General features: G+C 56.9%; 1 protein-coding gene across 3 annotated transcripts in view; it reads right to left on the reverse strand.

The window, feature by feature from the left end:
* The window catches only part of HTR2C (5-hydroxytryptamine receptor 2C), a 268006-nt gene extending 242050 nt beyond the window's left edge, over window positions 1-25956 (reverse strand). For 2 of the 3 annotated variants that reach the window (XM_064159662.1, XM_064159661.1), the window contains exon 1: window positions 25184-25955. The gene's annotated coding sequence lies outside the window, so the exon portion shown is untranslated. Of the gene's footprint in view, window positions 1-25183 lie in introns of all 3 variants that reach the window. The other variant, XM_064159663.1, reaches the window with a different exon arrangement.
* Window positions 25957-27120: the final 1164 nt, after the last annotated feature.

Consider the following 27120-nt stretch of genomic DNA (forward strand, 5'->3'; position numbering starts at 1 on the left):
CAGCCTCTCTCTTTCCTTCCTCCTCCTCCTCCTCACACAGGGCATAGGATCCTGGCTGCTGGGGACGCTGCCCCTGGTGGATTGCTGACACCACTCCGCAGCTCGCAGGACCTCTCTGGGTAGGGCACCCCCCATTTCCCAGCGCTGTCGGTAAGGACACCGAGCAGAGGCTCCCTCTGGAGACCTGCTGCGCTGAGCTCTTCTGCAGGGCTCCAGGTCCTGCCATCAGGAAGCCTTCAGCAGCCTGGGACTCGCCGCCCAGCCCAGGCACCACCGGGAAGAGCTGAGAGCAGAGATGCTGCAGCATACGAAATTCAAAGGCATTGAGCAGGACAGGGCTGCTGTGGGAATATTAAATGGCTTTTATTGGATAACTCCCCACAGAAGGTCCCTCTGCAATACACTTCCCTCCTTGCTTGCAATCCCCAGGCTCCTAAAAAACACACAGCTGGAAAAATGGCCAACCTGGAGCTGTTCTGCTCCATGGCAAGCTTCAGAAAGGAGCCAGGTTAGCCAAAAAGTCAACCTAGCAGGGCTCTGCCACCAACAGCAACAGCTCCAGGCCCTAGGACACAGACTGGGGAGGCTGTAAGCTCTGAGCACGCTGGAAAGCCTTTCTGAGAGCCAAAGAAGTGGCCACATCCAAAGCACCTGGACCCCAAAAGCATTCAGCACCTTCTGGATTTCCAGCAGCACGCATGGCCCAGCACCACAGCTGCCATGGACCTCAATACACCTGGAGTGCTGTGTCCAGTTCTGGGCTCCTCCATTGCAGAGAGATGCTGAGGTGCTGGAAGGTGTTTGGAGAAGGGCAGCAAGGCTGGGGAGGGGCCTGGAGCACAGCCCTGTGAGGAGAGGCTGAGGGAGCTGGGGGGGTGCAGCCTGCAGCAGAGGAGGCTCAGGGCAGAGATCATTGCTGCCTGCAGCTGCCTGCAGGGAGGCTGTAGCCAGGTGGGGTTGGGCTCTGCTGCCAGACAGCCTGCAGCAGAAGAAGGGGACACAGCCTGAAGCTGTGCCAGGGCAGGTCTAGGCTGGCTGTGAGGAGGAAGTTGTTGTCAGAGAGAGTGATTGGCACTGGAATGGGCTGCCCAGGGAGGTGGTGGAGTGGCCGTGGCTGGAGGTGTTGCAGCCAAGCCTGGCTGGGGCACTGAGTGCCATGGTCTGGTTGGTTGGGCAGGGCTGGGTGCTAGGCTGGACTGGATGAGCTTGGAGCTCTCTTCCAGCCTACTTGAGTCTGTGATTCTATGATAGAGCAGCTGGGATACAAGATGGGAGCAACAGCTCCAGGCTCTAACTTGCCCTTGGATCTTCATCTTCAGCTGCTTGAGAGAATCCAGCACAGAGCCACAGAGATGCTGAAGGGAATGGAACATCTCTCTTATGAGGAGAGCCTGAGGGAGCTGCGGCTTGGAGCTTGGACAAGAGAAGCCTGGGAGGTGATCTCATCAATGCTGATAAAGATGTGCAGGGTCAGTGCCAGGAGGCTGCAGCCAGGCTCTGCTGGGTAATGCCCACGCCAGGACAAGAGGCACTGCTGGAAGCTGAGGCATAGGAAGTGCCACGGAAACATGAGGAGGAATTTTGTCCCTGTGAGGGTGACAGAAGCCTGGCACAGGCTGCCCAGGGGGGCTGTGGAATCTCCCTCTCTGGAGATATTCAAGAGCTGCCTGGATGTGTTGCTGTGTGACCTGCTCTGGGTGCTGCTGCTCTGGCAGGGGTTGGACTGGATGAGCTGTGGAGGTCCCTTCCAGCCCCTGACACTCTGTGACTATGTGATCTTTTCCAGGGTCAGCATTGATGTCTGTGCACAAGAAGAAGGGGGAAGGAGATTGTCTTGGTCAAGGGCAGTTACCTCTTTCTATCATCTTACACAAAAGCCCCAAAGGAGGCCTCACTCTTTCCTTCTCTTTCCTCCTCAGACACAAATCACACAACCATAAACTCTCAAACTGTAGAATCACAGAATGCTCTGGGTTGGAAGGGACCCCAAAGCTCATCCAGTCCAATCCCCTCTGCACTCAGCAGGGACATCCTCCACTAGAGCAGGCTGCCCACAGCCCCGTCCAGCTTCACCTTGGCTATCTCCAAGGTGCCTCAACCACCTCCCTGGTTAACCTGCTGCAGAGTTCCAGCAGCCTCCTGGTGCAGAACTTGTTCCCAAGGTAAACTGAGCTTCCTAGAAAGCTGCATCAAGGTTTGTAAGCTTGAGCCCTCAGCTACTCATCTGGAGAGCAGCCTCTGCCAGCCAGCACACAGCCACCCCTCAGGCTGCATTCCACTCTGTAGGAGGTCCAGCATCCCATCCAAGTGTTTGTCATTTGTCCTCAGTCAGTCAGGAGCAAGAAAAAAGTAGTCCCTGAGCAAGACAGAGAAAGAGGAAACAGGATCTGTGTTGGTGTGCAGTGTCCTCCCAGCAACCTCAGAACCCCAAGCAGAGGTGAGCACAGCTCTGCCATCAGTATTCGCAGTGTGCATCCAGCAAGCATCTTCTCTCCCCTGGGAGACACAACTCTGCATCCCTGCCTGCCAGCTCTGCAGGCAGTTCTGAGCACCTGGCAGCCTGGGGCAGTGAGGTGGCTGAGAGTCACAGACACTTAGAATGGGTTGGGTTGGAAGGGACCTGAGAGATCATCCAGCTCCATCCCCCTGCCATGGGCAGGGACACCTCCCACCAGCACAGCTTGCTCAAGGCCTCATCCAGCCTGGCCTGCATCACCTCCAGGGAGGGGCAGCCACAGCCTCCCTGGGCAACCTGTGCCAGGCTCTCCCCACCCTCACTCTCAACAATTTCTTCCTCATCTCCACTCTCACTCTCCCCTCTCCCAGCTCAAAGCCTCTGTCCCTCAGCCTGACACTCCCAGCCCTTGTCACAAAGCTCTCCCCAGCTCTTCTGCAGCCCCTTCAGGCACTGCAAGGCTGCTCTGAGCTCTCCAGGCTGGACAGCTCCAGCTCTTCCCACAGGGGAGTTTCTCCAACCCTTTGATCATCTTGGTGGCCACCAGCAGCTCCAGGTGGTTCTTGTGCTGTGTGGAGGCAGTGCTGCAGGTGAGGACTGAGCAGAGCAGAGTGGAGGGGCAGAATCCCCTCCCTGTGCTGCTGCTCTCCCTGCTCTGGCTGCAGCCAGCACACAGCTGGCTCTGGGCTGCAGCCACCAGTGCTGCCTGCTGGGCACTTTGGCACCAACTGACACCCCCAAGGCCTTCTCCTCCAGCCTGCTCTCAGCCAGTCTTTGCTCAGCCTGGATTTGTGCTTGGGATTGCCCTGACCCAGGTGTAGGACCTTGAGCTTGGCCTTGCTGAACTTTACAAGGTCGGCTCAGGCTCACCTCTGCAGCCTGTGCAGGTCCCTCTGGATGGATCCCTCCATCCAGCCTGTCACGTGGAGCACACAGCTTGGTGTCACCTCACACTTGCTGATGCCTTCTCCTGATCCATGCCCTGCCACACAGCCTAGCCAGGAGAGGGCTGATGCAGCTGCAGTGACAGCGTGCAGGGCTCGAGCAGAGGCTGGGGCTTGGCTCTTGGTCACAGACACAATGAAGTGCTCCTCCTGGGCTCTGGACGTGGCTCTTCCCTCAGCCACCGCTAACAAGAGGCTGGCAAAGGCATCACTGAAGCCACAGGACCTGCTAAGCCTGTAAAGCCTTCATGAGAGCTCAGCCCCCAGCCTCGGTTTGCCTTACAGCCGAGAGAGGTCACTCCACTGCTCCGGCTCCAGCCCTCCCGGGAGGGCTCGGGGGAGGGAAACTCAGGGGCTCGAAACACACTGCTGAGGCAGCTCAGCCACCAGCTCAGGTCTCCTTCATGCCTTCATCTCCTTCCTACAAGCACTGCAGTCAAGGGAGGCTTGCCGTGGCCCCAGTGGCCATGCTGGGCAGGATGTGCCTGCAGCAGGACACCCCCAGAGGTGCTGTGGCCCCAGTGGCCATGCTGGGCAGGATGTGCCTGCAGCAGGACACCCTCCCAGAGGCAGCAGACTTGAAGGGAATACACAGAGCCAGCACAGACCTGCCACCAGCACCATTATCTCAGCTGCATGCAGGAAGCCAAGGTCCTGGGCTTTCCTCTGTTTTCTGCCCCTGCACAAGGGCAGCTCTGTGGAAGCAGAGATGGGCACAGGCAGTTGACACTGCTCTGCAAGTCACTGCACAACAAGCAGGTGTCAGCCTGCTGGACTTTGCATTCACCAGTGGGGCAGGAACCTTCCTGAAACAGTGACATCCAAGGTGTGAAAATAGCTGGAAAGAGCAAAGAGCTGCCTTCAGTTTTATGTTTTGATGTGCCAGGCAGTCGAAGCCTTCGCAGCCCCTGGCAGAGTGATGACACCAAGCAGCCTACTGCATAAAAAACAACACCCTGGAGTTTGGGCAGACTTTGAAAGGTCAGGGTCCAAAAAACCCAGCCCCAGAATGTGCCACTGCAGTCACAGAACTATGGGAGTCCTCAGCCATGCGATCACAGCACAGCACGGGTGGGAAGGGAGCTCTGCAGATCACCCAGTCCAGCCCCCTGCCAGAGCAGGGGCACCTGGGACAGGGCACACAGGAACACATCCAGGTGGGTGGCGTTGGAAAGTCTCCAGAGGAGACTCCACAACCTCTCTGGGCAGCCTGCTCCAGGCCTCCAGCACCCTCACACCAAAGAAGTTTCTCCTCATACTGAGGTGGAACCTCCTGGGTTCTAGCTTATATCCCTTGTTCCTTGTCCTATTACCAGGTGCCACCAAAGGCAGCCTGGCACCTCCTTGGCACCCACCCCTCAGATACTTACAGACATTGCTCAGGTGCCCTCTCAGCCTTCTCACCTCCACACTGACCAGCCCCAGGGCTCTCAGTCTTTCCTCATAGGAGATGAGTCCAGGTCCCTTCACCATGCTTGTGCCCTCCACCAGGCTCTCTCCAGCAGGTCCCTGTCTCTCTTGAACTGAACACAGTATCCAGGGATGGTCTCAGCAGGGCACTTTCATTAATGCACCCCAGGATGCCCTTGGCCCTCTTGGCCACTGTGCTGCCAGAGCACTTTAACCCTTGCTCTCCTCCTCCTGCTGTGGGTCCAGGAGTTGCGTGGAGGAGCCAGTGGAGGGTTCTGTTGGTTTGAGGCTCATTGGAAGAGTTCAGTGAGAGCAACTAGATGATAGGCTGTGAAAAGGAAACAATGCTGCTGTCTGCTGCACTCATAGGCTTGCTGCGGTGTGCAAAAGAAAAAACACAAACACAGAGGAGACAGAAGGAGAGCCAGTGTCTGTCTGTCTGCCTGACAGAGCCTGTGTTTCTCTTCTGCTTGGATCTGTGTGACCCAACTAATCCTCCTGCTTCTAACCCTCCCTTGCCAATCCTTCCAACTCACCCTGCCATGGGCAGGGACACCTCCCACCCGCACAGATTGCTCAAGGTCTCATCCAGCCTGGCCTTCAACACCTCCATGAGGGAGCAGCCACAGCCTCCCTGGGCAGCCTTTGCCAGATGAAACAAAAGCTTTGCCACCCCTGGAGTGCTGTGTCCAGCTCTGGGCTCCTCCATTGCAGAGAGATGCTGAGGTGCTGGAAGGTGTTTGGAGAAGGGCAGCAAGGCTGGGGGGGGGCCTGGAGCACAGCCCTGTGAGGAGAGGCTGAGGGAGCTGGGGGGGTGCAGCCTGCAGCAGAGGAGGCTCAGGGCAGAGATCATTGCTGCCTGCAGCTGCCTGCAGGGAGGCTGTAGCCAGGTGGGGTTGGGCTCTGCTGCCAGACAGCCTGCACCAGAAGAAGGGGACACAGCCTGAAGCTGTGCCAGGGCAGGTCTAGGCTGGATGTTGTTAGGAAGTTGTTGTCAGAGAGAGTGATTGGCACTGGAATGGGCTGCCCAGGGAGGTGGTGGAGTGGCCGTGGCTGGAGGTGTTGCAGCCAAGCCTGGCTGGGGCACTGAGTGCCATGGTCTGGTTGGTTGGGCAGGGCTGGGTGCTAGGCTGGGCTGGCTGAGCCTGGAGCTCTCTGCCAGCCTGGCTGATTCCATGGTTCTGTGAGGTATGCACTGGGAAAATGTGACTGCTCAAAATGCATTTTTAAGAGGTTAGGAATGCAAAGAAACAGCACAGGGAGTGTGTGCAGAGTGGGACAATGAGGCTGGGGAAGGGTCTGGAGGAAAGGTTTGGTGAAGAGCAGCTGAGGGAACTGGAGTTGCTGAACCTGGAGTAAAGGAGACCTTCTGGTTCTCTACAGCTCCCTGAAAGGAGGCTGGAGCCAGGTCGGGGGTGGTCTATTCTCCCTAGTAACAAGTGATGAGAGGAAACAGCTTCAGGTTGCCCCAGGGCAGGTTTAGGTTCTAACTTACATTAGAAGTAAGTTCTTCACTAGAAGGGTTCCCAAAGCCTGACACAGGCTGCCCAGGGTGGAATCCCCATCCCTGGAGGTGTTTCCCAGAGGCAGAGCTGTGGTCCTGAGGGCCGTGGCTTAGCCTCAGCCTTGGCAGGGTTAGAGAAGGTTTGGACTGGATGTTCTGACAGAGCTTTTCCAAGCAAAGTTGTTCTATGATTCCATAAGCCCAGGCAGCCTGACTGCCAGCAGCAGGACCCCTGTGCGCACACGGAGCAGCCTGGCACCAGACCTGCCCTCCTGGGTCGTTTGTCCCAGCCTAGTATCACAAGCACAGTGCCCACATCTGCCCCTTCCCAGCACAGGGGACTGAAGCCTTGCAGAGAGATGCAGCATTTGCCCAGCCACAGTTGAAAGGGCCAAGGCAAAATCGTTCCTTAGCCCTTGCAACTCCCAGCAGATGGACTGGAAGCCCAGGAGGAGCCGAGCCCCTCCAGGCTGCTCTCACAGGCTAAGCCAACACAAACTACGATGCAACTCAGAGAAATAAAGAGGCAGCTGCCACGAAGCCCACAGCCAGCCACGGCCAGGGACAAAGCTTCTATCCCCGCTCAATAGCATCTATTACTGCAGAGCTCACCACAGGCTTCTCATTTCATCTTATCAGGGGAAAATTGCTGCTTCTGGGGCTGCAAGGAGGACCTCAGCCAGCGCTGCCAGGGGCTGATACTGTCAGTACAGCAACCTTTCATCCTGGCTGTGCTCTAATCCACCTTACAATGCTTTACAGATGAAAAATGCACAGTTAGCATTTAATATACACATAAAGGTGCACTGGAGGAGCCTCAAAGAGGCAGAGATGTGGTGCTGAGGGACATGACTTAGCACCAGCCCTGGTAGAGTTAGAGAAGGCTTGGACTGGATGGCCTGAAAGGGCTCTTCCAGGTAAAATGGTTCTGTGATTCCATGACTGATAGAATCACAGAATGGTCTGGGCTGGAAGGGACCACCAAAGCTGACCCAGTCCAAGCCCCTGCACTCAGCAGGGACATCCCCAATAGAGCAGGTTGCCCACAGCCCTGTCCAGCCTCACCTTCAATATCCCCAGGCATGGAGCCTCAACCACCTCCCTGGCAACCTGCTGCAGTGTTCCAGCAGCCTCCTGGTGCAGAACTTGTTCCTCACATCCAGTCTCAACCTGCTCTGATCTCATTTCAAACCACTGACTCTTGTCCTGTCCCTGCAGGCCTTTGGGAACAGTCCCTCCCCAGCCTGCTTGTAGCTCCTTCAGGTACTGAAATACTGCTCTAAGGTCTGCCTGCAGCATTCTCTCCTCTGCAGGCTGAACAGCCCCAGCTCCCTCAGCTTGTCTTCATAGCAGAGCTGCATCAACTCCCTCGTCATTTTTGTAGCCCTCCTCAGACTTGCTCCAGCAGGTGCAGGTCTCTCCTGTGCTGGGGTCCCACAGCTGGCCCCAGCCCTGCAGCTGAGGTCTCCCCAGAGCAGAGCAGAGGGGCAGGATCCCTTCTCTCCAGCTCTGCCCACACTGCTTAGGATGCAGCCCAGGCTGCCCTTGGCCTTCTGTGCTGCCAGTGCCCACTGCTGGCTCCTGCCCAGCTTCTCCCCCACCAGCACCCCCAAGGCCTTCTCTGCAGGGCTGTTCCTATCACCTCCCCCCCAGCCTGCATTGATAGTGAGGATTGTTCTGACCCAGGTGCAGGACCTTCACTTAGTCTTGCTGAACCTCATGAGGTTCCCCTGGGCTGACCTCTCCAGGGTTTGTACCATGACTAGAAAGTTTCTTTCTTCTGCACTGCAAGCTGGCAGCAAGAGCTCCAAGCTGCTCCAAACTCAACTTGAGGTTATCACTTGAGCAAAGGATTTGCTGTGTAATGTCCCCACAGGCAGTGACTGACTCTTAGAGAAATCAAGAGCAGGGGCAGTGATGCCAACCTCCCTCTCTTCCTCTTGTTGGCTTTCTGTTACACTTTGCCATGGTTATGGTTTGCCTTAATACAAAGGTAGAAGATTGTTTTTCCCAACATCTATTTGAATAGGGTTTGGAAGGAGTCTCTCCCTTTTCTGTGCACCATATCACACAAACAACCACTAAAGTCATTTCCACTTAACACCCCCTGCTCATCAGCCTACCTCAAAGCACAGTCTGGCCTGGCAGCATGATGGGCACTTACCTGTGGCATATATAAACAGAGACAGGTCCGGTCCCTGCTGTACCAGAGATGTGGACAGGCTGGGAAGTGGCCAGAGAAGGGCCAGGAGGATGCTCAGAGGACTGGCAGCCCTCTGCCATGGCAGGAGAGCCTGAGGGAGCTGGAGCTGTCCAGCCTGGGCAAGAGAAGGCTCAGGACAGACCTTATCAGCATGGATCAGGACATGCAGGGTGGCTGCCAGGAGGATGCAGACTCCCTTTGTACAAGGAGTGCCATGGAAAGGACAAGGGGTGATGGTGATGGGGACAAGTTACTGCTGGCGACAGCCCCACTGGGCTCCAGAAGGAAATGTTTGCCATGAGAACAGACCCTGGAATCATCTCCCAAGGGAAGCAGTGGAGTGTCCTGCACTGGGCAGCTGAAGGCTCAGCTTGCCAGGGTGCTGGGGCAGCTCATTGCAACTGCACTGGCACCTGGAGAGGCTGGAGCAGATGATGCTTGGGGTCCCCTCCAGCCTGGAAGCCTGGGAAGCTGTGATCTCCCTGCACTTCCTTTTGCAGCTGGGGGTGCAGGCTGCTGGGCTGCACTCACAGACATGAGCTAAGCAGAGCATCCTCACTGCTAAAAGACCTCTAAGCCTCTCTTTTCAGTGCAGTGTGATATAGCCCCCGCTAAAAACTGACTCCAGATCTTTCTCAATGACAGCTCCTTCATTTCAAGAACCCAACCTAAGCATTCAAGGGGTGAACATCCTTAAAACGTGTCAGAGAAATCTGCTGGCAGACCAGCCCCTTCCACTGAACAATCTTCCACTGAAGCCAGCATCACACCTAAGAGCTCCAGCACATATTTTCTTCTCAGGCAGCCCTGCTTGCTTTGTCTGCCCTGAGTCTCCAGGCGCAGCTCCCTGTGCCATCAGAGGAGTGATGAGCCTCTCTGCCCCCGGGCTGTCACACTCTCATGGCCATGGGCACACCCTCCGAGCTCTGGCACACACAGCTTTGCACAAAGCTGCAACCCTCCACCTGGGAAAGGTGCTCTGTGCTCCTCGCCTGCTCTGTGCTCCTCCCCTGCTCTGTGCTCATCACTTGCTCTGTGCTCCTCACCTGCTCTGCTCCTCACCTGCTCTGTTCCTCACCCCACTCTGTGCTCCTCACCTGCCCTGCTCCTCCTCTGCTCTGTGCTCCTCACTTGCTCTGTGCTCCTCACCTGCTCTGTGCTCCTCACCTGCTCTGCTCCTCACCTGCTCTGTTCCTCACCCCGCTCTGTGCTCCTCACCTGCTCTGCACTCCTCCCCTGCTCTGTGCTCCTCACCTGCTCTGTTCCTCACCCTGCTCTGTGCTCCTCACCTGCTCTGCACTCCTCCCCTGCTCTGTGCTCCTCACCTGCTCTGTTCCTCACCCTGCTCTGTGCTCCTCACCTGCTCTGCACTCCTCCCCTGCTCTGTGCTCCTCATCTGCTCTGTTCCTCATCCTGCTCTGTGCTCCTCACCTGCTCTGCACTCCTCCCCTGCTCTGTGCTCCTCATCTGCTCTGTTCCTCACCCTGCTCTGTGCTCCTCACCTGCTCTGCTCCTCACCCTGTGACGTGCTCCTCACCTGCTCTGCTCCTCTACCCTGTGATGTGCTCCTCACCTGCTCTGCTCCTCACCCTGTGATGTGCTCCTCACCTGCTCTGCACTCCTCTGCTAGGAGTCATAGATTCCTATACTGCTTTGGGGCTGGAAAGTACCTCAAAGACCATCTGGTTCCACCCTCGTGCCACCAGCCCAGGTTGCTCAAGGTCTCATCTGACCTGGCCTTGAATATCTGCAGGGAAGGAGCAGCAACCTTGTGGTGGAGAGTCCCAAAGGTCACAAAATGGGCTTGAGCATGTCCTGTCTTGTTTACCTGCCTGCCTGCATTGCAGCCAGAGGTGGGAAAGCAGGACAAAGAAACCCAAAACAGCCCAGTCTGGTTTAGTCCGGTCGCATGAGAGGGGCTCTGTCAGACCCACACCTCCGTGGCGAGCAAGGTGCACGCACCCCGTTTTGGAGGAGAACAGCCTGTGGGTTCTTCCTTTGTTGGGTCTATTTGGGTGATTGCCAGAAGGTGATTGGGTGACAGTGTGGCCAAGGTGCCCATTGGCCTCGGCCATTGTTCTATCAAAGGGGGTAAACAGGTGAGGAAGGGGCTTGCTGCTCCTTCCTTCCTTCCTTCCTTCCTTCCTTCCTTCCTTCCTTCCTTCCTTCCTTCCTTCCTTCCTTCCTTCCTTCCTTCCTCGCTCGCCTGCCACCTCAGCCTGCTGTGCCAGTCCAGAATGGGTCACTGACCCCTGGTGCACCAAATGGGGCTACCTTAGCCTCCAGCCTGCATCCTACTCTGCCCAACCAGCTGCACACCTGATGACCTTCTGAGAAGCCCCGGAGAGACCTTGCCCGTGTGCGTCAGACGTGTGCCAGCAGCCCGCCTGGAGCTCACCACAGGACTCTGCTGCCTGTTCTCCTGCACAGCTCTGGGAACACAGACATGAGACTGAGGAGCAGTGAGGGATCTGGGCTCTGCATTCAGGCTGCTAACGGAAGCTGGTTAAGCTCACAGGCGGTGAACTGAGCTGCCAGACTCTGTCGCAGACACTTCTAAAGCCCTTCAAACTTCCATTGCCTGCAGGCATTCTGTAAGACAGCTCTGCTACCCGCAGCCAGGAACTGCTGTGGGAGGTTGGAATAGGTCTGGGGGGATTCTCCTTGTATATATTAATAAATCATTTAACAACTTTACATCAGCCTCATTGTACTTCACCCCAAACTCAGCTTCAACTAGCCCCCTTTGTAACAAACCTCCCTGGGCAACCTGTGCCAGTGTCTCACTATCACCAATCTCTTCCTCATCTCTACACTCACTCTCCTCTCTGCCAGCTCAAAGCCATTGTCCCTCAGCCTGCCACTCCCAGACCCTGTCAGAAGTCCCTCCCCAGCTCTCCTGGAGCCCCTTCAGGCACTGCAAGGCTGCTCTGAGGTCTCCCTGCAGCCTTCCCTTCTCCAGGCTCAACAGCCCCTGCTCTCCCAGCCCATCCTCATAGTGGGGCTCTCCAGCCTTCTGATCATCTTTGTGTCCTCCTTTGTACCTGCTCCAGTCCTTCTTGTGCTGGGATCACCTGAGACAGCTCAAATAGGCACTCCTCTGCTTCTAGGAGGAGAGGGGGGAGATAGAGTAATGTCCAGCCTTGATCAACAGTGCCATAGCAATGTGCTGGGGTGGGTAGAGCTGCTGGACTTGTGGCCTCACCCGTATGAACAGAAGAGACCCTATAGTGCAGAGCTGAGTACTGAAGCTCAGTCATGCCCATGAAGTGCTTCTTTCTTCCCCCTGGTCTCCTGTCTGTTATCCTGAGCAAGTTCCAAAGACACATCCAAAAAAATGTGCAGGTAGTGATGAACAATACAATAACCACAGGATAAAATGTATCATGAGGAGCAAATGCAGCTCTGGGCTCCTCAGTTCAAAAGAGATGCTGAGGTGCTGGAAGGTGTGGAGAGCAGGGCGGCAAGGCTGGGGAGGGGCCTGGAGCACAGCCCTGTGAGGAGAGGCTGAGGGAGCTGGGGGGGTGCAGCCTGCAGCAGAGGAGGCTCAGGGCAGAGCTCATTGCTGCCTGCAGCTGCCTGCAGGGAGGCTGTAGCCAGGTGGGGTTGGGCTCTGCTGCCAGGCAGCCAGCAACAGAAGAAGGGGACACAGCCTGGAGCTGTGCCAGGGCAGATCTAGGCTGGATGTGGGGAGGAAGTTCCTGGCAGAGAGAGTGATTGGCACTGGAATGGGCTGCCCAGGGAGGTGGTGGAGTGGCCGTGGCTGGAGGTGTTGCAGCCAAGCCTGGCTGGGGCACTGAGTGCCATGGCCTGGTTGGTTGGGCAGGGCTGGGTGCTAGGTTGGGCTGGCTGAGCCTGGAGCTCTCTGCCAGCCTGCTTGATTCTGTGATTTTAGCAGCCAAGCTGACCACCAGCTGAGGATGAACCAAAGGGTGGTGAGTGTGGCAGCCGCTGGGGCCGCAGAGGAAGCATCCAGCTGCAGAACCAGCAGGTAGAGCTTTGACACCCGCAGTGCCACTTCTCTGGTGCAGTTGCTCAGTGCCCTGTGTAACACAACCCATTTGGTAACAGAGATCCTGCAAAGTGCAACTCCCACCCCAGTATTTGTGACCATTTCTCTGCTTGCTTCAGATCTACTTTTTCATTTAAAGGAACACTGTGGCCCTAGTCAGAAAACAAAGATGCAGGAAAGGGCTGAACTCCAAAGCAAGCACAAAGAGGCAGATGCAGAACTTCCCCTCGTACCTCCTCCTGCAGCCCTGGCTGCTGCCATACACTTCAGTGCCATTCCACAGCAAAGCCCTGGTGACCCTCACAGCCTCCCATGGGCTGCTTTGCATCCCCAAACCATTGCACCTCCAAAGCACACACTGGGCAGAGCAGCTCTGCAGTCTGGGGCCAGTCCTTGCTGCCAGGCACCAGGCCACTGTCTGCATGCTGGCAGTGCTGCTGCCTGCCCTGCTCTGAGGCCAGCACACAGACCTCAGCAGCCTCTTTGGAGGTCACACGGAGTGGTCTGGGCCTCTCTCTCTCTGTGGAGACACTTTTTACGTGCTCCCAGCTGTGTCAGCTGGCATTACCTCCAGCCAGAGCCTGGAAGCCAGAGGGATCTGCCAGACAGTGAGACCCTGCAACAGGCTGCCCAGGGAGGCTGTGGCTGCCCCCTCCCTGGAGGTGTTTAAGGCCAGGCTGGATGAGTCCCTGACCAACACGGGCTAGCGGGAGGTGTCCCTGCCCACTGGCAGGGCAGTTGGAACCGGAGGGTCTGTAAGGTCCCTTGCAAGCCAAAGCACTCTGCGACGATTCTACCATCACCTAAGGGCTGCTAAGCAAACCAAGGACTTCTCCTTTCGTCTCGCCTCATGCAAGCATCTCCCGGAGGAGGCTGCACGGCAGAGAAGCACAGGTGGTGCGAGGAACCTGCCCATGCCCCCGGGCCCGGCTGAGGGACTTGCTGCACTAAGCAAAGCGACCTTAGCAAGGAGGGGGCAGCGTTCTGCAGACAGGGGGGCACGGGAACATTTGCCACCGTGTGGGACGCTGCCCCCTCCCCCGCGGGGTGCCAGGCAGCGTAGCCCCTGCTGGGCTGTGCTTCAGCGCAGCCGGCACACGGCCGGGCGCGGGTGATGCTGATGGCTGCTGGCAGGATCTAGTAGGGTTATTATAGTCTCACCCTGTTCCTTAGATGGTTCTCTAAGCATCTGCTGTTTGCCGCCGTGGGAGCCAGGATAGCAGGCTGTCAGTAATTGCTGTGTCAGGGAAACAAATGCACTGCCCAGGAGAAAAACTGAGGGGGAGATGGAGATGGCAAAAAAAAGAGAGAGAAAGAAAGAAAAAAAGTAATCAAGGCAGAACGGTGGAGTCCCAGAGATAAGGACAAGCCGTGCTACATGAATCAGAAATACCCTGAGGGGTGGGAAAGAGAAAGGAACACCACAGAGAGCAGAGGAGAGCCTTTGTTCCACACCGCACTGCTGCTGGGAGGGAAGTGCCCCACGGAGGCACAGTGGAAAAGGATGGCCGAGCCCAGGGAGAGGCCTGGATGCCAGCAGCGAGAGCTGAGCAGCTCCACAGGACAGGTCTGGACCACAATCTGTCATCCCAGCGACTGCAAGTGCTCAGGGTGGTCATCCAGCCTGGACCTCAGCCCCAGAGCCACCTCACAGAGCTACTGCTGGAGGTCTGCCCTCAAGGGAAAGGGAAGGCAATTAAATGAGATGCAGGCAGGGACCCCCAGAGCAGCAAAAGGCACAGGCCAGCAGGGAGGGGATTCTCCTCCTCTACTCTGCTTTGGTCACACCCCACCTGGAGTCCTGCACCCAGCTCTGGAGCCCCTGGGACAAGAGGTATGTGGAGATGCTGGAGTGTGTCCAGAGTAGGGCCAGGAGGATGCTCAGAGGCTGCAGCAGCTCTGCTGTGAGCAGACTGACAGAGTTGGGGCTGTGCAGGCTGGAGCAGAGGAGGCTCCCAGGTGACCTTCTCGTGGCCTGCCAGCATCTGGAGGGGCCTGCAAAAAAGCTGGGGAGGGACTTTTGAGGGTGTGAGGGAGTGCCAGGAGTGGGGGGAATGGATCAAAGCTGGAGGTGGGGAGAGTGAGGCTGGAGGTGAGGAGGAAGTTGTTGAGCAGGAGAGTGGTGAGAGGCTGGCAGGGGTTGCCCAGGGAGGGGGTTGAGGCCCCATGGCTGGAGGTGTTTGAGGCCAGGCTGGCTGAGGCTGTGTGCAGCCTGCTCTAGGGTAGGGTGTCCCTGGGCATGGCAGGGGGTTGGGACTGGCTGCTCCTTGTGGTCCCTTCCAGCCCTGACTGATTCTGTGACTCTATGAGTAGTACCTGGGAAACAGAGGAGTGCTCCTACAACAGGTCTTCACAGAATCTTAGAACCACAGGATGGGTAAGTTGGAAGGGACCTCAGAGATCACTTACTGCAACCCCCTGCCATGGACACCTCCCACCAGCACAGGTAGCTCAAGGCCTCATCCAGCCTGGCCTGCAGCACCCCTGGGGAGGTTGTGGAGCACAGGAGCACCCAATGTCATCCCATTCTGTGCTTCTGTGCTCCACAGCCTCCCTGGGCAGCCTGTGCCAGTCTCTCCCCACCCTCACTCTCAACAGTTTCTTCCTCCTCTCCACTCTCACTCTCACTCTCACTCTCCCAGCTCAAAGCCATTGTCCCTCAGCCTGGCACTCCCAGGCCTTGTCACAAGTCCCTCCCCAGCTCTCCTGCAGCCCCTTCAGATACTGAAAGGCTGCTCTGAGTTCTGCCTGGAGCCTTCTCCTCTCCAGGCTGAAACTCCTCCAGTCTGTCAGCTCAGTGCAACTCAGAAGGGGCTTGAGTGATAAATATTGCCAGACTCAGATGCCCACAGCCAGACAGCTCAGTCCCCTTCACAGGCTCAGTCCTGCCAAAGATCTGCCACTGCAGCCCAGGCAAACACAGGTCTGCTTGTCCAGGATCAAAGGACACAACAGTGAATGATCTACGCCACTGCCAGAGGGGTGCACTCTGTGTTTGGCATCAAGCACTACAAAGGACAGGTAAGGGCCTCAGGGCAGATGAACGAAGCTGGAGGTGCCAGGGCCCTGCTGGGGCTGCAGGATCTAATGCCAGGCTCGGGTGTTTGAGGAGAGGCAGTTCTGGCCAGGCTTAGGAGGGTGATGTTGCTTCCTGTGCAGTGCCAGGGAGCACACAGGCAGAAGGGGGAGTTGAGCTGCTCCACAACAGCCACTCTGATGCCCACAGCTCAGAGAGCTGCTGAAAACCTGGGAGAGGAAGGCACAGAGTTTGGAGGACTGGAAACAGGTTGTGTGGAAAGAGTTTCAGTTATCTGCTCTCCTGAGCTAAAAGAAGGCTGAGCAATGATCTGTCCATGTCATGGGAAATCCCTTCCACTGCGAGCAGGTCCCTTAATTAAGCAGGCAAAGGGAGAAGAAGATCCAGCATATGGACCAAGGAACAAACCCAGGCTGGATTTTCTTCCCCAAATCACAGGAAACGATTACTCACCCAAACCAGCCTCCCAGGGACACCTTCGAGACACAGCTCTCTGCGCTCCAAACAGGCTGAACATGCTCCTGAAAGGGCAGGCTGTGGAGGGCACTGGTTTCCAGCCTGCAGCACCACACCTGACAGCCATGTGTGCCTCAGAACCCAGGGCTGCTGCACGGCAGAGTGCAGGTGGACACTCAGCTCCAGCAGGAGCTCAGGAAAGTGCTGGGGAGAGCCCAGCCCAGAGCCCCCAAGCTGCTGCAGGCAGTGAACAGCTCCTGGGAGGCCAGGCTGAGGCAGCTGGGGCTGGCAGCTGGCAGCAGAGCAGCCTGAGGGCTGCCCTCAGTGCTGTGCTCAAGATGTGCAGGGCAGCGTCGGGAGGACACAGCCAGGCTGTGCCCAGGGCTGGCCAAGGGCAGCACAAGGGACACTGGGTGCCAGCTGGAGCAGAGGAGGTGCCAGGGCAAGAGGAGGGGAAGCTTTGTCAGTGTGAGGGTGCTGGAGCCTGGAGCAGACTGCCCAGAGAGGCTGTGGAGTCTCCTTCTGTGGAGCCTCCTTCTGTGGAGCCTTTCCAGCCCCCCTGGATGTGTTCTGTGTGCCCTGCCCTGGGTGCCCTGCTCTGGCAGGGGGTTGTGCTGGGTGAGCTCTGGGGGTCCCATCCAGTCCCTCATGGTCTGTGGTGCTGTGTTTTTGTATTTGCCACAGACAACACCACCTGCTCACAGGAGGCTTTGTCTGCACACACTGTCCCCAGGAACTGTTTCTCCTCTACCTTGTTTAACACACATTAAACTCTGCATCATTAATGTGCTGCTGCAGTCCCTGCACTTCCTCCTTTGCAGGCCACAGCTGCTGTAGAATGATGCATGTCTGCCCAGACCCTCCTGGGCATCACCTGTACTGAAAAAGAACATGGGCATGGGCAAATGCTGCAACCTTCCCATGGAAACACTCCTGAGGCCCACATTTTGCTTTAAAGGAGCCAGTTGGGTAAATCCCAAACAGAAAATGCTTCATGGGACAAATCTCCTGCTGCTGGTCTCCTCTCCACAGCAGTGACTCCCTGCATGCAGCCAAGGAGAAGTGAAGGCTTCCTGGAGACCTTGAAGCAGCTTTCCAGCACCTGAAGGGGCTCCAAGCAGGCTGCAGAGGGACTGTTCCCAAAGGCAGCAGGGACAGGCTGAGGGCAGTGGTTTGAAATGAGAGCAGAGCAGGTTGAGATTGGCTGTGAGGAACAAGTTCTGCACCAGGAGGCTGCTGGAACACTGCAGCAGGTTGCCAGAGTGGTGGTTGGAGCCCCACGCCTGGAGATACTGAAGGTGAGGCTGGACAGGGCTGCAGCAACCTGCTCTAGTGGGGATGTCCCTGCTGAGTGCAGGGGCTTGGACTGAGTGAGCTTTGGAGGTGCCTTCCAGCCCAGCCCAGGCTGTGATTCTGTAGGGTCGTGGGGACATAGGTAGGAGCAGCTGCATAAAGGCCCCTGGCACATCTGTGTCCCGTCCACATCACTCTCTAAACAGGCACAGACTTTCCCACTTCAGTGTCACCATGAAGCCAGGACTGTGCCTGTCTGGAAGACTGCACTGATGGACAGTTTCTGTTGTTCTCACAGGGGGGATGAAGCACAACTGACAGTGCCCAGCAATGAGACAGGCCTGAGTCCCAGCCAGGGCTGTGTGCTCCTGGGATGCTCAGTGGCACATAGCTCACAGACACACTCAGCACTTGGCACTGACGGAGCAAGTCAGGTTAGTATGGCAGGGTTGGATTCTCCATCGTGTCTCTGGCTTCCACCAACCCCCTCAGAGGAGCCTGGAGCAGCCCAGCTGGACCTGAGCAGTTTGCTGGCTGAGGACCAAAACCAGCCACCATTGTCTGGTGGGATTCAGCTGATCTGAGGCTGTACCCCCAGAGCCTCTTATGCATATGCCATGTGCCCAGGGCTGGGCATTAGATCCCTCAAGTCAGTAGGAGTAAAGACTGCCTCAGAGTGCCTTTTTCTGCTGCGGTACAATTACCTGCACTGTGCAGGTCTGCAGTGTCACATTAACACCTTTCTGCCTTTCCATCCACAACCATCAGGGAGAGAGAAGCCTAGAATGGTTTAGGTTGCAAGGGACCTCAGGGCTCATCCAGTTCCAAGCCCCTGCCATAGGCACGGACACCTTCCTCCAGAGCAGGTTGCTCAAGGCCTCATCCAACCTGGTCCTGAACACCTCCAGGGAGAAAGCAGCCACAGCCTCCCTGGGCAACCTGTGCCAGTGTCTCAGCACCCTCCCTGCAAAGGACCCTTTCCTAATGTCTAGTTTCAATCTCCCCTCTGCCAGTTTCAACCCATTACTTCTCCTCCTCCTGCCATTCCCAGACCTCATCAATAGTCCCTCCCCAGCCCTCCTGCAGCCCCCTGCAGATCCTGCAAGGCCACTCCAAGCTCTCCTGGAAGCCTTCTCCTCTCCAGCCTGCACAGCCCCAACTCTCTCAGCCTGTTCTCAGAGCAGAGCTGCTGCAGCCCTCTCAGCATCTTGGTGGCCTCCTCTGCACTGGCTCCAACACTTCCATGTGCTGCTTGTCCTGGGGGCTGCAGAACTGCCCCCAGGACTGCAGGTGGGGTCTGAGGAGAGCAGAGCCAAGGGGCAGAATCCCCTCCCTTGCCCTGTGCCCACACTGCTCTGGCTGCAGCCCAGCACAGGGTTGTGTCTGGGCTGCACTCACACTGCAGGCTCCTGTGGAGCTTTGTATCAGCCCAGACCCCCAGGTCCTGTTCCTCAGGGCTGCTCTCAGCCATTCCCCACCCAGCCTGGAGCTGTGCTTGGCATTGCACCCACCCAAGTGCAGGACCTTACACTTGGCCTTGTTGAATGCCATGAGCTTGGCCTGGGCACAGCTCTGCAGCCTGTGCAGGTCCCTCTGGATGGATCCCTGCCCTCTGGCAAGTCAACTGTGCCACACAGCCTGGTGCCATCTGCACCCTTGCTGAGGGGGCACTGATTGCTCTGCCCATGGCACTGACAGAGATGTCACACAGCACTGGTGCCAGCACTGAGCCCTGAGGGAGCCACTTGGCACTGCTCTCCAGGTTGCCTTTGTGCCCTTGCTCCCCACCCTCTGGGTGCCACCATTCAGCCAGTTCCTTACCCAGCAGTGCTCCACCCATCCACTCTGTGCTTTCCCAGCTTGGTGACCAGGATGTCCTGTGGGACAGAGTCCAGTGCCTCACTCAGGGCCAGGTAGATGATGTCACTTGTCCTGCTCTTGCCCACTGCTGCTCTGACTTCATCATACAAAGCACTAAATTTGTCAGGCCTGAGCTGCCCTTGGTGAAGATCTTCCCTAATGTCACCACCTCAGAAATAAAGCTGGGACAGGGCACAGGGAACAGCTTTGCACTGCTTAAGTTGGACCCAAAATGAATTGCTCAGCACCCCGTATCTATGAGGGGTGAAAGAGAGATCAAATGAGCAGAACGTGGTCAAAAAAGCACGAGGTCAGCAGAACCTCAGCCCCCTGCCCCACCTGTCTCTGGGATGGAGACCAAACTGGCTGAGGCAGCCTCTGTGCAAGCTGAGGGCACAGACTGGCCCGTGGGAGACAGTGGCTGCCTGTGCTGTCACAGAGCCACAGAGCAGCTCAGCCTGGAGGGGAGCTCAGAGATCATCTCTGCCAACCTCCCTGCCATGGGCAGGGACACCTCTCAGCTACACTCAGCTGCTCAAGGCCTCATCCAAACTGGCCTTGCACATCCTAAGGGAGGAGACATCCACAACCTTCCTCGGTAACCTATTCCAGAGTCTCACCACCCTCCTACTCTTCTCAGCTCCAGTCTAACCCTGCTCTGCCTCACCTCCAAACCATTGCCCTTGGCCTGGCTCTAGACATCCTCAGCCAAAGTCTCTCTGCAGCCTTCCTTCAGGATCCCTTCAGGTGCTGGCAGCAGCTCTGAGGTCCCCTGGAATCTTCTGTGCTCCAGGTTGCACCCTCCCCAGCTCCCTCAGCCTGTGCTCACAGCAGAGCTGCTCCAGTCTTTGGCTGATCTTTGTGGCCTACTCCAGACTCACTCCAAGGTTTCTGCATCCTTTTTACGCTGGGGACACCAGAGACAGGTGCCAGTCGTGTCCACCCCTGCCTAGCTGCCCGACCACAGGACGGGTTTGGTGTGCAGCAAGCTCCCAGCTGTGCCTGGCCCCTCCTCTTGTGTGCAGGAGCCACCGAACCCACAGCGTGTTTCTGCTGAGGAAGCAGAGCTGCAGTGGTGGGAGAGCTGATGTCACTCCTGGGATGTTGGCTGAGCCAGGGCTAGGAGGGGTGAGTGGACAGCTCCGGGAAGCAGCACCTCTGCCCCTGCAGAGCACACACCCCGCAGCCCAGGGCAGCCCATCCTTGGGCATGTGCCACTGCAGGAGAATTATGGTCCCTTGAACATTTTGGCATCTCTGGTGACTGCAACATCTGCACTGGGCTGATGGTTCACACTGATCTCAGCTTCAAAATCTGCACTGTTTAATTAGGATTAGTAATAACAATTATGGCACACAATTGAAGAGGCATTACAACAGCACAGGCCCTGAAACAAGGCCAGCAGTAGCCCCAAGCACAAATCCAGGCTGAGCAAGGAGTGGTTGAGAGCAGCCTGCAGGAGAAGGCCTTGGGGGTGCCAGTTGGTGCCCAGCAGGCAGCACTGGTGGCTGCAGCCCAGAGCCAGCTGTGTGCTGGCTGCAGCCAGAGCAGGGAGAGCAGCAGCACAGGGAGGGGATTCTGCCCCTCCACTCTGCTCTGCTCAGCCCTCACCTGCAGCACTGCCTCCAGTGCTGGGGAACACAGCACAAGAAGCACCTGGAGCTGCTGCAGAGGGGCCAGAGGAGGCCACCAAGGTGATCAGAGGCTGCAGAAGCTCTGCTGTGGGGACAGGCTGGGAGAGTTGGGGCTGTTGAGCCTGCAGAAGAGAAGGCTGCAGGGAGAGCTCAGAGCAGCCTTGCAGTGCCTGAAGGGGCTGCAGGAGAGCTGGGGAGGGACTTGTGACAAGGGCTGGGAGTGGGAGGCTGAGGGACAATGGCTCTGAGCTGGGAGAGGGGAGAGTGAGAGTGGAGAGGAGGAAGAGATTGTTGAGATTGAGGGTGGGGAGGCACAGGTTGTCCAGGGAGGTTGTGGCTGCTCCCTGCCTGGAGGTGTTGAAGAGCAGGCTGGATGAGGCCCTGAGCAAGCTGCCCTGTTGGAAGGTCTGATTGGAACAGTTCTGGAACTAGATGGTCTTTAAGGTCCCTTCCAAGCCTAACCACCCTGTGATCCTACCATGGTGGTGGGAGCAGAAATCAGTCAGCTATAAAAGCAAGTTAAAAAACCCCACCGATGACTGACTCCTCAGGGTGGTAATGGCCAAAGCAAACAGACAATAGGCAGCAGGGGCTCAGTGGTTTTTCACCCCAACACGGTTTTGCTTTGATGTGGTGTACAACCTTCTCCACAAGCCTCCTCCCATGCATTTCCTACGTGACTAAAGCCTAGCACTCCATTTTGACTTCCCTTGCTTCCCAGGCTGGTGAGAGCCATATGATGATTCATCATTAGAGTAATCTTTAGGCAGCTTTGCTCCTATTTGTTGCTATATATATGTTAAAGAGAAATTGCTCTGTGAGTTCACCTCTGAAGTCAGACTCAGGTTTTTATCCCACAGGGATGGTATCTCCAGTCACCATCTGAATGCAGCAGAGAGAGAAAGCCTTTTGCATACCATAAATATCTGCATCCTCTAAGAGGAGGCTGCTGCCACCACCTACTGTGAACTCATTTTATAAGTGCTACAAAGCCAGAGAGATTCCAAATGTAGTCTCTCAAAGACACACAAGGCAGCAGCAGGAAGGAGCTTTATCTCCAGCTCAGTTTGTAGACCACAGGTTTGCACCACCAAGTTTACAAGCTGCACCTAGAGCATACAAATGCAACAGCCACTGAACCAGTGCAGGCAGCTAGCAACAGGCTTCCACTTACCTCCTTGCAGGCACCATGGGAATCACTCCCGAGCAAATAGGTCTCCAAGGTTCAATTTTCCCCCTTGGCACTCCTCTGTCATCCATTCCCAGCACCACCTGTGTCTGGCAGGCAGCACACCACTGGCCACCCCAGGGCAGCACACCAGCTGCAGGACTCGATGGCTAAGGCCAAGCATTTGTCTCCCAAGAGGCAAACCCTGCAGGGATCCCAGCGTCATTGCTGCCACATCACCAGTGGGCCTCGAGGAGCAGCTCATTCGAGCTATGTCCTTATCCCAGAAGGTTGAGCTAGATGTCTCTCTTGGTGTCCTATGACCATGGAAACATCAAGTCCCATCTTGCAGCAGAGCACCCAGAGCACCAGGGCACCAGATGGGCAGTTATAGAACCAGAGAGGTTGGAAGAGGCCTCGAGATCATCAAGTCCAACGAGCACCCAGAGCTCGCAACCCCACCACTGCTGCTGAGCCACTGCCTTTGATGCAGGTCCCTCAGCACCACATCCATGAGTCTTCTAAACCCCTCCAGGGATGGGGACTCCACCACCTGCCTGGGCAGGCTGTGCCAGTGCCTGAGAGCCCTTGCTGGGAAGGCATTTCTCCTAATACCCAACCTGAACCTCCTCTGGCACAACTTGAGGCCACATCCTTTTGTGTTGCCACTTTATTGCAAGAGTGAGAAGCAAATGCTCCCAGCTCGCTCCAACCTCCCTTGAGGTAGTTCAGGAAGACAGTGAGATCTCTCTTCAGCCTCCTGTTCTGAAGAGAAAACAGCCCAAGCTCCCTCAGCCACTGCTTAGAAGACCACCCCTGCTATTAGATGACTGTGAGGCCAAGCAAAGCATCGGCACACCCGCAGTGTGTGAGCAGCAGTGATGAGCAGCCCCCATCCAACGAGTCAGAATGGTTTTCATTACCATTACTGAGTCCAGCAAACAGCTCCTGACTTCCACATAACTGCAGCTTAATACAAAGCTTTATCACTCACCAGGAAGGCTGCCTAGGAACAACCTGCAGTTCAAACAGAGCAGATGGATTCCCTGAGCAGATGGGAGCACAGCTCTCAGACACAGCTCTCACCTGCTCCTTCAGACCACATCACCTGTGAACATGCCCCAAGCTTCTGCTGGTTTAGCAGAAGCACTGCCTGAAACACTACCCTGCTGGAACAGGGGCACCAAACCCACCAGCACAGCTGCTGGCTGGCCAGCACCAAATCCATACTATGTTTGGAACCCAGGTTTGTGAGAAGCATTTGGGTTTAGCTCAGCCAGTTCTCATCACTACCCTGCCTGGGCACAAGGAGCAGCACAGGGGATGCCTCCTACCATCTGATTTTTCTAGTGTCTCCTGCACAGGCAGTTGGGTTCTTTAGCACTCACCACCTCTTGGAAGTGCTCCTCTAGGGGCAGGTGGTTCAGACTACCTGACACCAGTGTCACACATTCCCCTTTGCGCCCCGCTGAGAGCAGGCAGGAGATTCTGCTCTGCTTTGTGGGAGAAGCGAGTGTTGCTATGGAGCAGTGCTGCTGCCCAGCTCTGCCTCGTGCGTGAGTAAGAAGAGATCCTCTTTGCCAGGACAGAGAAGCAGCTTCTCCCTCGGCATCATCGCAGCCTCTGCTCCCAGCGGGGGTCCTGACTTCTTGGTTCGTACACAGCAGATCCACTTCTGCTCCTCCATCTCCAACAAAGAGCCCTTGCAGAGCAGCAGAGGTCTTCTCTCCAGGATCCCAGAGGAGAGTGCACAAGTGTCCTGCTCTTGCAAGAAAAGAAGGCAGGTTCTTGCCTGCCTTTGGGCCCAGGGAGCAGCAAAAAAGGGGGACTCTTCTCGTATCTGCTCTGTGAGACATGCTGGTGCCAAGTCAAGCATGGTGTAAGAGCCCAGGGGAAGCTGAGGTGTCAGTGAGAACTGCTCAGGTAGCAACACGCTCCAGCCAGGAAGCCCTCGACTAGGGAAGACAGCAGCGACTGCAAAGACTCGCAGCGCAGATGACAGTTCTGCTCTTCTGTGCAGCTCCCAATGACACATTTGTTCTGTCAGGGTGCCACACAAAACACTCCTGAAGCTGTTACACAGCACTGGCACTGTTGGCTGTGCCATCTCAATAGCTCTGCAATGCCAGCAGCACCCACAAACCCCTCTGCACGTGATAGAGACACATAACCCAGGCGGCAGCCTCCTATTCCACACGGCCTCGGCCCGCGCCGCGCTCACCTGCGAGCACGCAGGTGTAAGTCAAGCAGGCAAGTCAAACCAGAGAGGTTACCAGTGCCCAGCACTCTGCATCGCCAGCAGAAACAGATTGAAAACTTCATTTTCAGCTTAATATCTACAGAGCAAAGCTCCCAGCAGAGGTGTCGAGGCAAACCCAAACTGCACGCCGCGCCGCCAGGAGCAGCATCAGCCACTGCTGGTTGTGTCAGAGGCTTCCCGAGCAGGCACCTTCCTGAGCAGAGCAAGCCTGAGCAAATTCCACGGCACTGCCAGGTCTTCTCTCCCGGGTACTGGCACAGGAAAATCCTCAAGCAAAGGTTGCAGGTGGCACAGCAGTTAGCAGAGATGAACAAAAACTCCTCTCCACGGAGCCAGGAAAGCAAGACAGGAAAACCAGACCCATAGACGAGCTGCTTCTAAACCAGATCATCCTCCTCTGCTTCCAAACACCAAGGCTAACACTCAGCACCTCAACATTCCTTTTCCTCAAGGAAAAGCACCTCTTTTCTTCCCATTAGTGCCATTTCACTCCTGAAAAACCACCACCTCCCTGCTGGCAGCGTTTTCTTTTTCTGCACGGCTGTCCTCTGTCCTCCACACATGCCTGGGAGCAGAATGAAGGTACCTGTAGAGTGCACTGTGTCCCTGCTGCTGCAGCAAAGCATAACCCAGCCGCCTGCTGCAGCCAACCCCTTCCAAAGGTCATATGCCAAGGAAGAAACAAAAGCTCCCAGGTGCATTCCACAGAGACCAAGGCAAGTTTGTTCCAATTAAGAGCAACAACTTTATTGCCACGCATGGAAGGCATCACTCAGGGATCCTCTGCTCTCTCCTGCCTGCTGCACGCTCGCAAAGCACACACACGTTTCTGTCTGGCATCGGGCTGCCAATTCAAACCCGCGGCCACGGGAAGATCCGTGTTAGCTGAGGAGGCCTCCCCCCCACCCCCGACAGAGATCATGGCACACCGCACAGGCAGCACCTACCTCAGCGAGCCGGCAGAGCCTGCGAGCCACCGTAAATCCGTTCGGATGGAGGCGTTCAGCCCAGCTCAGACACGCTGCCGTGCGGGGCATCGCGGGCACACCGAGCCAGCATCTCCTGCGAGCGGCGCAGCTCCTCTCCCACATCCAGCTGCGGCGGCAGCCGGCGAGAGCAGCGGCGGTTGAATTGCTGCACATGTACCTCTGCAGATTATTTCCTGCCGGCACACTTGCCGTGCGGGCTGATGCGCTTAACCCTCGGGCGGCCTCTGCCTCTGCCCCCCCTCGGCAGCGGCGAGCAAGCCCCCGGCGATATTCTGTGGCGAGGCCGGCGAGCAGTGGCCGCAGACACACGGGGCATCCTCCGAGAAGCAGTCCCAGCCTCGAGTTAGTTGCAGTCACTTTGGGCTCCGGGAGCCAGGCGTTGCCACAGCAGCCCACGGCATCCCCGGGCAGGCACGGCAGGGCTGCCGCCACATCCCCCACTGCGGGTCCCCCAGCAGCGGCGCCGAGCCGCGCCACAGCCCCCGCCGGGCCCACCGGGCTGGGTGCCCAGCGACCTGGAGGCCACGACCACGCAGGCGAGGAGATGGAGGGCACACGGGTAAGGGGGGAGCCCGGCAGTGTCACTGAAACTCAGGCACACAGGGCTCCTGTCCCTGGCACCGAGCTCTGCAGCCCCGGGCGCTGCCCATCACCTGCGGCCGTCCACGGGCAAGCACTCGCTGTCTGCACCGCTCCCGCTGCCAGCCTGCGAATGTGACTGGAAAGCATGGCTGAAAAACATGCTACAATTAACAGGAGGGAGGGAGATACTATTGCTCTCCTGCTAGTCTTAAAGGCACATTGCTCACATGTGCCTGCCGGAGATGCAAACCTCCTCGGCTCCAGCCCCGGCACCCCCCTGCGCCGAGCGGGGGAAGCAGAGCACCCTGGCAGTCAGGGAGGGAAGGGGGAGCTGGCAAAACAGCCCCCATAGCGGCGACCAGGAGAGAGCCCTCCCACATCTCCACTGCTCTCCCAGGAATCAAATCCAGCTCCTGTCACCCAGCCTGAACGCTTGCCCCCATCACTGGCTCCTCTGCCAGCATCCCAGTTAGACATGGGGGCAGCCAGACCACTGCCCGGCCACATTCCACACACAGCCCCAGCCATCATCTCTGGCAGACAAGGAGAACCACCTTAGGGGTATGATGCTTCTCTTCTGGGCTTGGTGGGAGAGCCCAGCAAGTGGCACTGCTCCTGCTGAAGATGCTGGTCAGGACTACAGCAGCAGCAAGTCCAGTTTTGCACCCTGATGTCACCCAGGAGAGAAACAATTCCTTCTGCAACTCTTCCCAGTGCCAGGAGCTGAGACACTGAACTCCAAAGTGCCATACATGCTAAAGCTGTGATGAGTTCAGCAGGTCTCAAACTGGCTGTAGCACCTCCTTCCTTCAGCCAGGGATCTGAGCACCAGCCAAAAGCCACAGCTTCTCTCTTTGCTTGTCCTGCTACCCTGACCCTTGGGATGCCAACTCCAGTTGGTCCTTTGGTATGTCACAGCTCAGATTCAGCAAGAACAATGCCAGTAGGCCAGCACACATCAAGCTTTTCCCTCCCCTGGTCCCCAAGCAGTTAGCATCTGAAACGTCCTCTAGGAGCCTGCTGAGCAGAGATTTTACCCTGCTATAAGTCTCTGTTTTTTCTCAGCAGTGGCTGTTGCCATCCACTACATGGCAGGGTGGAGTCACCTGCGGACTGGCAAACCACTTTGCACCCCACAGCCTCATGCTGGCACCTTTGCTTCTCCAAACTCCCTGGGGGCAGCAAAGGAGACTTCATGGCTGCCTACCTGCAGCACCATGAGGGAAGCTGCCAGCAGTGTGGACAGCTCAGCCTGAGTGTGCAATGGCAGAGCCAGTGGCTTTTTTCTCTATGCAGTGAGGGTGGTGAGACAC

This window comes from Pogoniulus pusillus, chromosome 19 (genome assembly GCF_015220805.1).
Source record: "Pogoniulus pusillus isolate bPogPus1 chromosome 19, bPogPus1.pri, whole genome shotgun sequence".
NCBI lineage: Eukaryota > Metazoa > Chordata > Aves > Piciformes > Lybiidae > Pogoniulus > Pogoniulus pusillus.